We start from the raw sequence: 13,500 nt of genomic DNA on the forward strand, positions 1-13,500 counted from the left end.
GAAATCTCAAAAAAAAAAAAAAAAAAAAAAAAAAAAAAAAAAAAAGCCTCCTCTAATTAGCCATTAAATACATAAAATTTTTAGATAAAATATCTCAAGATATTCCAGAATTAGAAGGAAACTCCCAGACTGTAGGAGTATGAAATGGAGCATTCTTGATGCTGGCAACAGAAAACATCACTTGGCTTTTCTGGGAGAATGGTAGAGGCTTCTTCATTCTGTATTTGTTTTATTTTCTATGTTGTTGATTTCTACTGCCATGGTAAGGGTTTTCTGCTGTATTCATTGGAAGAACATCATAAAATAATCACTGTATGTGCCTGGATGCACTGTAATGTCCTCCAGTTAGAAGTGTTCTACCATTTCAAGGGGAGTTTGTTGACATGAATATGGAGAGCAACAAGCAATCCGGTCATCATTCTCCAAAACAAGATGGCATGAGTAACATATGATGGTTGACCTACCTGACAGCAACTGAACAGAAGTTGTATTTTCATTGTATTCTCACCATCTAAAATACTTCATATCTACTTATAACATACCAATACTTTCCCTGTAATAAATAATCATAACAAGACCATAAATCTGCATTAAATTGAAGTACTGTTATAGAAAGTCAAATTGTATATTATAGGTTAGAACACAGATTGTCAGCTTCTCTTAATAATGACTTGGTATTAGATTTCTTCATTCCAATTCACACTACTGATTTTTTCTTCAGCTAAATGCATTTAAACCCAAGCATAACCACACAGGATTTACCTACTAATGAAAACACTGAACACCTAAGCCCCGGGTGCTTTGCCTATAATTAGCTGTAAGGACCCAATATTAACATCTCTCACACAGTCAATATGTTCTTTACACACTGAACACTGGACTTAGACTGGTCACAGCCCTACACAGGTTCTGTTGTATGGGGTGTTTTTTGGTTTTGTGCATCCTGTTTTGCCAAGCATACCTCATACAGCATTGCCTATGCTTTGCATCTAAACAGGATGGGGCCATGTTTGATGCAGAACTTCACAGTTCTGCAGTGGCTCAGCTTGGAGGAATGAACATGTCCATCACACCTCTGCAGAGGTTTTTGGTTGGAAGAAGAAAGGTTGGGTTTTTAACAGCCTTCAGAAATACAGCAAGCTGGAGATAAAACTAAAATGCACTGCCATCCAGCGCTCCAGGACTGTCTCTTATCATCACAGAGCCTTTGTTTATGACACGGAGACCAATTGATTTACATTATTTTGCTTTCAACAAGCCTTTCGTGAAGAACACAGTGACATGCTTAAGTGCCAAAGAAGAAGGAAGGCACACTGATGAAAAACAGACATTGCAGCCATTAGCATCGATCAGCAATTGATCAGTGTATAAGCAAGCAAAGAGGTACAGGATGAGTACTGTGTACAAAGAAACCCGATTTAATCTTGTTCAAAAGGTGTATTTTCTGTGAAGAGGCACTTTGTTCGGGAAGCACAAACTTCATTAGCACAAACCCAAGAATCATGTGAGGAGCTTTGTCTCGGAAATTACGGAGGTCCAACCTTTGGCAGGAAGGAGGATATGAAAATATTTTTCAGATGCTACATTTGCCAATCAATAGCTTCATGTCAAAGATTCTCCGTGGGACCTCACCTGTGTCCTTCGCTTAATTTGATGTTTTTCAGGAGTAGCTAAAACCACCCTGTTACATCACTACAACAGAATGTTTAGTTTAAGAGAGTGAGCAGGACAGCTGAGGAAGTATTTGTTTTTTTGAGATGCTGAAGATCCTGCAAGTGCTGAATGACAAACCTTTCTGTTTATTCAGTTAACACCAAATTTGTTATGAGCAAGTTCTTCAAACTCAGGCAAACCTGAACGAGCATTCTCTTAAAAGAGAAACCCCACCCAACCGTGCACTTGACACAGACATAAGTTAACTCCTACTACACGTGATCTGAGCTAAAACAACATTGCTTTTCACTCTCACCCCAAGACCTAATGAGCTTCAGCACTCGAGACGCGAAAGACCAATAACTTAATCCCCTGTTTGAAGCAATCCGTACTTTTAAAGCAGTGCTGTATTTGATTAAGCCACTGTAAAGCTCAGCAGAGCTGTGTCAAGCTAAATTATATTCTTTAAAGTAAAAATGCCATTTTACATGAAACATAAAACCTCAGTCTTACTGCATTTTTATAAGAAAACTAAGTACTATTTATTTACAGCCAGATAGCCCCCATTCATAGTAACATATAGCTGGCAGACATTAGAGGACTGGATATGTTTTAAAGAACTCAAATATTATTATGCAGATTTATAGATTAAAAATATTGAACTATGTTTTCAAAGGTACTTGCAGATCCCCTAAGTCAAAGCCAGAGGATACCCTTACGATAATCGCTGAGTGATTATGCAGTCCCAATATGATATCAACATTGTTGCTTTATCTACCAAACTTTTAATCTCACCAAAACTCTCCTTATTAGCTCAGCAGTGTATTTCCCACGATCCTACATTGACTGGCATTTGTAACGTTACCCTTCTTAAGCCTGATACCTGGGTCACTCCATTCACACTCTAAATATTGGCACAATATTAGATTTTTTCTATCCCTTTGGAAACTCTCCAGTGATCAAGGCATTAAAAATCAACAAGTAAATGCCTGGACAGTTCCTTGGCCACCTCTGTTAAAATTATTGGAAGCAGGTTGTTCAGTTACAGCATTATCAAAATTATCAATTTTGGCATTTTGGAAAATAACAACTGCAGCAGCATAATAAACTATGTAGCTGGGCTTTCCTTCATCTACAGGAGTTGTTCTGCTTTTTCTTCATCGTTACTAAATATTCTACCACATCTGCCTAGGAAGAGACTAGCATGTTGCTCAGGTACTTAACTCCTACTCTGCAATGCATGCACCTTGACCACAAATTCTCCTTCTGTACTTTAGTTCTCATCATTTTTTTTCTGATTTTTTTTTTTTTTTTTAGATTTTATTTTCCACAGTATCTGCACCATGTTGTGTTACCAATTTACCTTTTCTCCATTTCTTATACAATAGTGATAGCATATACTCATTTCCCTTCCAAACTGGACTGTTCAACGAGTTTTGTCTTTCTGAACACAGCAGTGTGGCTTTTAAGAGATAATCAGAAGTTTTGAAAGGAACCAGTACAACATTCTCAATGAACTGCAAAGCTCAGGATGATGATTATTTAGCTCTGCCAACGGACACCAGCCCAGTTCTTGTTCCACCCAAAGATCCTCCAGCCATTAAACTGACATTGAAAAGCTATTCAAGAGTGATAGTCTACATAGAGCCTGAGATACTCAAAACTCAATTCATTTGTGACCCAAGTCATAATCGGGTTGCAATCTACAAAAGACTAAAAAACACTGCAAAACAGAGCTGAAATTACCAGCTATGACATGACCTGTATCTAATTCTTTCATAATAAAACAATTCTGCACTGTGAGGCCTTCTGTTCATTGGCCTCCCCTTTTAGAAATAAGATTTACCACCCATCACATCTCTTAGATGTGCATCTCTCAGAAGGATTTGTGAATTCGGTTTTGTCTTTGGCATTGGGATCTCAATAGTTCAACATATTCTTGCATCAATAGCAGATTTTCACATGTGCAGATGTTCTAACAGCATAAGCAGAATACTTAAGCACCAAAGGCTACTTTTATTCAGACTTCAGTACAAGTTGGAAGTCTTCAGGTCTTCAAATTATCCTTCCAATTTCTTTGTGTGTTTAAGGTGAGCCCAGCCTCACATTAGTTACTCAGAATTACAGATACTGGCCAAAAGATCCTAAACCTCAGCAACAGCCAACCTCAAAGTATCTCCTAAGGATGCATCCCGCATCTGCTCTGCTTAACTGGAAAAGCACTGATTCTGTCAGTGTGCTGTGCTGGTGAAAGGAACAAGGTGAGCAGCAGTACTGTCAGCAGGTTGTCCCATCTATTATTGGCACAGAGAAGGATTGCCACGTGCTGCAGCATCAGGGCATTTGGGAACATAGCAGTAAATTTTCTAAAGCTAATCCCAATAGCAATTTCCCCAATAATTTATAAATTGACTGTATATGAGGTGAAAAATTCAGCTATTAAATAGAGAGTTTGCTGGCTGCAACAGTGCAGACCTTTTACCAGGATGCCTTGGGAAGCTAAACAAACTTTCTTTCCATGCTGTGCTCATGGGAACTTGAAGTTTCCTCTCACAGAGGTTAAAATGCTTGAAAAGTGGAGCCCTATATAAAATTCTGTTTGTGCAGCTGAAGTTCTGATGCTGTTTACCTGAAATGTTTCTATAATTCCTAAACTTTTGAGTTTCAGGTTGGTGATTTGCGAGCAGCAGATTGCACTCCCCTGAACTAAATCTAACAAGCGCCACAAAGTGAAAATAAACTGGAGAGACTTGAAATAAAAATCACTTCAAGAAATCTAAGCGTGGTAGGTTTTTTTTTTTTTCCTGTGGGTTTTTTTTTTTTCCCTCCCACTTTAAGCCAACTAAACTCCCAACACATTCTGATCATCTCACCACAGTGTGTCTGTGCTGGTGACAACTGATTCATGTGTACATTTACATATCCCCTCAGTGCCAGCAGCAGAATACAAAATGGGTCCTCCTGCTCTGGCAGATGACACAGCGCTGGCAAATCAGGAGGAGCTGTCAAAAACAGCTGTCCATTAAAAGAGTTTGCTGAAACAACTAAGAGCTGTTTGAAAATGCTAGGTGGTAGAATTTAATTGGAGTAGCAACTGTTCAAAATTAAGATTAAAAAGGACCAGTCGGTATGTGCGGGTTACAGGTTTAGGGGATGTTTTTATATATGGATATTTACATTGGGGATATAAACAATTAAGTCTGCTGATTTCCTCTGCCTCTTTCTGTGTGTGTTTGTGCTCCATCCCCAGGGTCAGGAAGTTCAGCTGTGTCCATAACTGATCTGCCACACATTAAACATGGCAAGTATCCACACTGGTACCCAAGCAATTTTATTTTAGAGACTGGGGGGGGGGGGGGGGGGGGGGGGGGGGAAAGAGGATTTTGTGTATTTTTAAAAGCAGCCTGCCTGTGTGGGTGCAAACGCTATTATGCTGCACTGCTGCTACACTGTTAGCTGCCCATGTGGGCAGGGGATGCGGTTGGTTTTCCGCAGTGGGAAAAAGATGTAGGCACAGACGGCCCAAACGTAGCTTCCAGCAAGTGTGTTTGATTACACCATGCACCCTGTTTAAAGAGCACATTTGTCTCAGCACATAAAATTGCATGCACATAAATGAAAGACTTTATGAAGTTTTTCCCGTAGTATGAAAGTATTCTTGGGAAAAGAGACCACTGTAACAGCCCAGAAAATTTCATTTTTCTCAAGGAGTTTGATTTGAATGAGCTGGAGGCGATGTTAAGCTCTGGTTTGGCTTAGGTTGTCTCTGAATCAGAAACTTGAGTATAGTATAAAAGTGGCAGAATAGAAGAGCAGGCAAGCAAAACTGACAAAAAAAACAAGAGATCCTGCACATTCTCCCTGGTTTAGCTGAATGTTTTGTTCACCAAAAACATTTGAAAAGATACTGAAATCAAGTCAATGTGTTTCATTTTGACAGTGCCAAAATAAAATTATTTTAATTTTGCAACTTGAAAAACTTTTACATTTCAAAAATTTGCTTTTTTTTTTTTTTTTCATTTAGAAAAAAATATCCTTTTCCTGAGACTTTGGATTTTTAAGCACAAATAGAAGTGTTTCTTTTCTGGATTTTCTCTCATCAGCACAGACAGGCAGAAAGTCTGCATTTAGCTCTTCATTTTGCCACTAAATCCTCACCACAGTGCCTTGTGCAGTGACTCGTATACTTCAGCTCAGCGCAGCTCTAAGTGTGTGCTTAAAATACTCCCAGTACTTTGTTTACTTGGTACTTTTTTAGTGTTTCTTTTGTGAATACAAATACTGTGAGGCACTAACTTTGTTGCATCCATTGCAGGTTGATGAATTTGGTCCTAGGCAGTGAATACACGGAGATAAGTAGTAGTTACATTGCATTTATAGCGAGAAGGAATCTAAGCTAAGATCTACCTCTATTTTGTAAGCCTTGGTGCCATTGAACTTTTTTAATCGGGTGCAACTCTTTAATATGTTGAACCCCAGTTTTGGATTTGCTTTAAATAAAACCTACTTTAAAACTTAGAACAAGCAAACAAAAAAAGCAATGCTGCAACAAATCAGGAAGCACAAACCCAATAAAACTAAATTTCCCATTCTGAAAGAAAAATAGAAGTCGAAAAGGCATTAGGCTCAGTTTCCCAGCAGAAACCTTACAGTAATGCCTGTGACTGCAAGTATATCGCTCAGTGTATGCAATACATTGCAACTAGAAGTAGCAGTGACAGCTGGTGGGTTAGTAAACAGATTTCATTTCAGTTTTTGTCTGAAAATTATACAAATTTTTCTTTAATATGATTCCTTGCTGCATCCACTGTTTCCATTCAGTGATGAGGCCATTTCCAATTTGTATCCAAGCTCTGCTAAATATTGTATTGGACTTAACACACATAAATGAAACAAACAAAATTCACTCTGAAACACTCAAGCAAAGTCTGTAGTCTGTTGGAATGATTAAAAATAATAGAGTCTAGAAGAGGGTGGGAATAAATGGGAAGCTTGTTAACAGCCTTATACACACATAGTACCACATACACCATTAAAACCCAATGCATCCTTTTAGGATGTTTTGCTTGAGCACAGATGTTTTTTTCTCCAGTCTTTTCCTTCATGAATTCCACACAATTTTAGGCTTGGAAGGGACCTCAAGAGATCAGGGAGTCCAACCCCCAATTCCTTCATGTAAACAGTTTTTTTTATTATTATTTATTTCTTTTCCCTTCCCCAGATGGCCTCAAAAGCCTCTGAACTGATCATGGAAGAGAAGCTCTTAGGGGCATGGATATTAATACACCTATCCTCAGTGCTGCAGGATCTTGTGTTTCTCATGCATTACAGACCAATATGTAAAAGAACAGCTGTTATTTTAGTTCATGTATAAAACAACTGCATTACATGTATATACAACTGTATTGAAATTTCATACATTGCACAGGCACTGTAATAATCTTTCCACTAAGGCATAACCCCATTTCCTTCTAGTAAGGCTTTTTCTCCCAAAGATCCCCCATTGCTCAATACTAGCTTCTGTTTTAAGATGTGCAATACAGGAGGGAGTAATCAGTATGTTGGAGTAACCAGGACTATCTGTGCAATGGCTTTTCATACAAAAGAACATGTAAATCTTCTATCATTACTCTGTTTCACAAATACCCTTGTGGTTCTGAAGAGATGAGTCTGGTTAATGAAAACCATTGTGAATGTAGAAATACCAGACACCTGCATCAAACCCCACCAGCGTGTTTTACTGCCTCCTCCATCTGATTAAATACTGCTAACCTACACCTCACATTGTGCTGTTAATAACTGGGCTCTGAGTTTAAATTCAAAGGGAAAGAAATAACTCTGCTTTTATGGACATGACTTCCATGAAGGAAAATATCTTTCGCCTGCAACTGAGAAACCTACTGGTTGGCTTTAATAAAGAGCAAGCTCACAGGGTGTCCTATTTACTGCTTTGAAACATAGGCAATTTTAATACAGCTTATAAAAGTTTGAAGTCTTGTAGGTCTAGAAGATTACTCTAACCAAGTTTAGCAAGAGGAGATAAAAAAAAAGAGAATAAAGAATGTACAAGTTTAACTGTGATTTTTTTCCCCACAGGGAATATTAACAAGTTCGATCATCCAGCAAGTGCAAAGTAAACTAATTACCAGGTACTTTCTCTTACATACGCTCAACAGAAAGAACAGAGTGCCAAATCAATGTGGTGGAAACTCTCAGCATTCCTTGTAATGGCACTGAAACTTCTGCACACCAGGCCACTAAAAAGCTACTTGAACTGAGTAAAGATGCCATGATGTTATCCACAGGGCAAAATCCAAAAGCAATCTCTGAGTCCAGCCACATACAAAGGGGTCAACTGCATAGGCAACACGGATCTCAGCCAGAGCTAAGGCAGCTCTAAATACAAATGTAAATTGGGAAACAAAAGAGGAGGATATGAAGAAATGAGGGATCATTCTTAAATCAAAAGCTATGGCAGGTCACACTGCTCACTCATCTGTGTGTGCATTTCGTGATTCTCATTCAGTTCTTCTGGATTCTCAAACAAAGTGTGGAGTCCTAAAAATATTTGGAACTATTACAAAGCATAAATTATAAATGTGTCGAGAAAATGGAAAAAGGTGTCTTGGGCCTACTTAGTGCACAAAATGATCTCAACCATTATTCAACAATAATATGAAGATCTTTTATTTCATTTCTTCTTAACAGTTCCCTGTGTTTGCTATCATTTCTTGCCCAGCACCGTGTCAATAATTACTAAATTAGCAGGACGCCTGTACAATTTCAGCTCAAGTGTTATTACTGACAAGTCAAACAAAGAAAGCTGATCGAAAAGATGGGACTCCATCTCCTTATTTAAATGGACCGTGTTCAGAGAAGATTGAAACTCCTTTTTCTTCAAAGGAAGAAGGGAAGGGTATAGTTTACATTTTGTGCTGCTCAAGGACAGAGAGTCAGAGGAAATGCCTTTTTAATGTAAACCTCTTTTCATTTCCAAGGGACAAAAATGAAGGTTATTTAAAAGAATCATGCTTGGTGGAAGAAGTAATTATGTATTTTTTTTCAAATCTCAGAGGAATAATGCTTTTATATTTCCCTGAGATCACCCAATTCGCTTGTGATGTGTTCCCTTAAATGTAAGTGTGCTGACTTCTTTGAACCTCATTGTTTTTAGTGTCTAAAGAAGCTCCTCTTATACCACACTGCTGATTGATTTTGGCTCTGTACCAGCGCCAAAATATCTATAAAGCTATTGCTGGTTTATACAACCCACAAGTGAAAATGGTGTGTAATAGCTACTCCTGGATATTTCTGAAATGCTCGCATGTAATGACACGTTCAAATTAATTCTTGGCAAAGTATTGCTCCAATATACAGTATCCAAATTTGTAGCCCGTTTGGGCTGGAGAGATCAACAACCTTGGAAAGCTTAACAGACTTCCAAAATTGTACAGACCTGCCCTAACATTTATTTGATGTTATCTCTCTGAGGTCATTTTTGCTAGAATAAATGTGAGCACCTATTGGCAAGTCTAAACATGTGAAGTACAACATAGTTCTGCATCCCTCCTCACAGATGTCTACATTCACTGTTTCATTTATCCTGCAAGCTCATTCCTTCCCAAAAGTAAGTTTCCCAATCAAGATTTACAGCTCAATTTTATTATTATTTTTTAAATCAAAATCGCCTACTTCGGCACTGTTGAAACTATGATAGTTTTTTAGGCAACTACTATGGGATAGAAACAGGAAGAAAAAAGAACCACAATTACTATGGTGAAGCAGAAATAGAACCAAATGCCAACAGTCAGTCATTTAAGTATTACTGAGTGCTACTCCCCTAAATCTGGGGTTTATTTACTTGTTGTCACTTGTCACACAAACAAACCAACAGGGACTACTTAAATCAATGGGATTGGACATCAGGTTTTGGGTCCCAATCACTCACTGGCTCTCTGGTCCCAGCCTTAATGAAAACTGATAAACAATGAGAAAGTAAACTAAAACATTTCATTGACATTTTTCAAAACTTAAAATCTATTTTATTGCAGTATTTGACAAAAGTTCTGAGCTGAGTTTTCAGTAAGGCCAAAGAAAGACACTTCTATCCCCACAGAGGTGAATCCAGTTCCTAAATTTCACTTATTACAACTTATTCCATTTCTTAATTCACAGGAAAAGGAGGAAGCAGTTCAGTGTCTGCCACCTGCTACTTGCAATCCAGCAGCCTCACAGGCCAGGATACAATTACACAAACCAAACCATTTTCTAGGCTAGAAGAATTTAAAAAGACACAGTTCTCCTATTTAATCTGATAGAAATCCTTTTTATTTTTTCCATTCTTTATAAGATAGACTGTTCTGAAAGCTTTAATTTTTCATGAAGATACTCTTTACCAAAGGCTTTTTTTCCCCAAAACAAGTATTTCAAAGATTATGACAATCTGAAAGCAGAGAAACAGATTTCTGCACAGATTTCTGGAAATGAGTGGGGATATTGCAGTACACTTCAAAAAAGCACCAGTCCTTTTTTAACGCTGAAGGTATTTTGGAGGCTAGCAGCAAAGGGAACTAGCAATAATGTTAATGACTTATTTAATTATTAGTCTTTATTCAGAATGAACTGGAAGCCCTTCAGGAATTCCATATAAAAATGAATTATTACCTTTCAGTTTCTGAAGATGCCGTAGGAAATGTAAAATGAACAGAAGATAGATAGATCCTGAGTCAGAGAAATTATCACAAAAGGAGAAGGGATATTCTGTGCAAGACAACATGTATCTGAAAATACTTCCTGCAGAATTCAGAAATTAATCTGTGGCGCTCTAGGCCACAATACATTCATTGATGAGAAGACTTCAGGAAGAGATGAAAACTGATAAACACATATTCTAACGCTCTTGATTCAATTACAGAAAGTTAAGTACCTAAGTTGTCCTTAATCTCCATACAAAAAGGAAATAACATACCATAACGAGTAGACTATGCTGTATTGTTTATTTGGGAGTTTCTTGCTCACTATTGTGAAGCACTGGGTTCTTTGAAAGGCTCAGCCTGCGGGCATGGATGAAATTGCTCTAACCCTCCATCAGTGCATGCACTTGTAACCAAACAGAACCATCTCCGGGGTAACAAGCAGCTACACCTCAGTGACGGGCAACAAGTTTACACAAGGAGAAATGAAATACAGTCCACTGTTATTGTAGGAAAATCTGGCAGAAAAGATACAGCTATCCAAATTAGACTTAGAAGTAAAGAATTAATGCACACATTCAGAAAAGAAAAATAATGCCTTCTAGACAGTTTTGTTCGAGATGCATTTAACATCATCATTTTAAGCAGTGAGTAAAATGTATGTCTCCTGAACCATCTGTACTATTATTCCAGGAGAAATGTTCTTTTTATTCTCACATTGAGTCCATGCAGAAAGGGAACAATGATTGCTCAAGGTAGGATGAATTTTCTTTATAAACAGAATTGTGATGGCGTTTACTTTGGCAAGGAGCAAATTTAGTGCTGGTTAAAAAAAATTTTGTTGACTTTTACACTTATTACACACTGTTACAGCAAGTCATGAAAATTATTAATAGTAATCCAAATAGCCAAATGTTTTCTAAAATCACTTTTTGGTGCTTTTGAGTCAAGCAATCAGATCTTCTTACTTGGAGAACTGAGATACTGAAGCAAAGCAGAGTATGCTGAGGATCTGGTTCATTACAGTGTATTTTGCACTATTAATACTGCATAAGGAAGCCGAGTCTGCTGTAAACAGTTAAAGAAATTTGAAAGATTTCAGTTTATCCTTAAATCATTTTTTTTTTTTTTTTTTTTTAAAATCAGTAAGATTCCAGAGGGAATGTTCTTCAAAAGAAATCACAGCAACAGTACAATGTAAGCAATTACTTCCAGCATGCAATCTGTTTGGCCAAGATTTATCTCCCTGCGTGAGGCAGCTCAATGAAAGCTCACTCCCATAAAAGCTTTGTTTACCCCTACAAATAGCTAAATAGGTGTTGGAGGAAAACAGGAATCTCATAAGGACAATTCAGATCGCAGACAGATTAAATTGCCTCTCGCACTCCATTGACTACATGGACAACCACAGGAGAGCGTATTCTTAAGTGCCTTACTTAAGTGCCTTAAGTCAGGTGTCATAAACCTGAGGGTTGTGTGAAAATATTTTTTTTTATATACAGGCCTGTCTCACTTTGCCTATTGGTCCCAAGGCACTGTACGCTACACTTACAAGTGCCTTACATGGCTTCAGTGTTTGCTGTTTGTACCTTGGCCTATTACGTATATTTTCATCCCATTACAAGTGGAGTACAAAAAGAGGGCTTAATGAAAATGACTGTTGGTTCAACAGTATTTAATTCAAGACAATCAGCTTTGGGTATATATAGGGAGATGTTCCAGAGTGCTCGGCATGCGTCTAATTATGCTCCTGCTGAAATTATGTCGTATTGCCTTTGGGAGACTGGTTCTACTGGAACACAGTGTTAAATTCTCAGTAAGTGTAGTTCTGTGGTGTCATAAGGTGAACATACTAAGCGGCCAGAAGATTCTGTTTGGCCTTTTCTCAATATCCATAGAAAGTTACAGTGAACACACATGCACACAAATAGATGTATACAAGCATGCATGAACTTTATTGCCTTACACTGAGTTTTAGGAGCAAGGTAATTTCTCCTGGCAATGAAAACCCACAAGATGCGACTGAAGAAACTTCTATGTTCCTCATGTGGCTCTCTTGTAAATACCACCCTCAAGGAGAAAACGCTGTGTAACACCAGAGTTCACAGGAATGTAATCACCAACAGTTTCCAGAGCATACATGAGTCTCCACAGCTGGTGTTCTCCTATTTTCACCATCCACACAGCTGCACATCTAAGTTTCTGCCACTCATGAAAGTCTCCAGCCATGATGAGAAGACTCCTGTGTTCACTCCTATGTCTGTCATTAACTCATAGCTTCTGTCTTCTTATAGACAGATGTTTGGTAGCAAGATGCTGAGACCTGGTGCATGTTCTATGAAATTAGTCTCTGGAAAGGGAGCGATTATGGTCATTTTCTAAAAAAGATGATTGCTCATTTGAAAGGGACTGCAGGCCAGACTCTTCAGCTTATGATTTGACATGGCTTCCAGAAGCAGTGCCACCTGACCCCTGCTGATGTCCTGGCACAACACAAGCTTTTATTCAATTTCCAAGTTTCCCTCCCCACTATCAAATGCTGTGATGTCTACATCGAATAGTCAATTATGTGTGGGCTGCTTCTAAACAAAAGTTCTCTTAATTGTTTCAGATACACCATCTGTTACTGATCAAAACCACGGTGAAACTGCAAACCCTTATAAATATCATCCTAAACTTCTCTTTTGAATGAAATGAGCTTAGTAATGAAAGGTATAATTTCAAAGAGCTCAGAGTTGCTGTTGTTATCCAAATGTACATTAAGCTCGTGGGTCTTCCTAACCAAGAGATCTCGAGAGAACATCTTTCATGCTAAGCTGTTCTTTTTCACCTGTGGGGAAGATAACATAAAAGAGGCCTTTGCCAGTTTTTCACTTGTTTGTTTTACTTCTAGTAAAAACTAGTTGCTAAAGATTTCTCTACTGTTTTCATATATAAACAATCTCAAGATTGGTGATTACAGAGATGCCAATAAATATTTCAGCTAAAACCCTCAGAGCGTTTTTTATTTTACTAAGGGTACCTCTCCACTTCTAGATACAAGTTTTGCCTTTTACGTCAGGATATTTCTTAATATACTGACCACAACAGCGTTTACGTTCCCCAAGCAGGGCTCCCTGCTTAGTCCATTCTTTGTCTCAGAAATATACTTCAG

The sequence above is a fragment of the Lagopus muta genome, chromosome 10 (genome assembly GCF_023343835.1).
Source record: "Lagopus muta isolate bLagMut1 chromosome 10, bLagMut1 primary, whole genome shotgun sequence".
NCBI lineage: Eukaryota > Metazoa > Chordata > Aves > Galliformes > Phasianidae > Lagopus > Lagopus muta.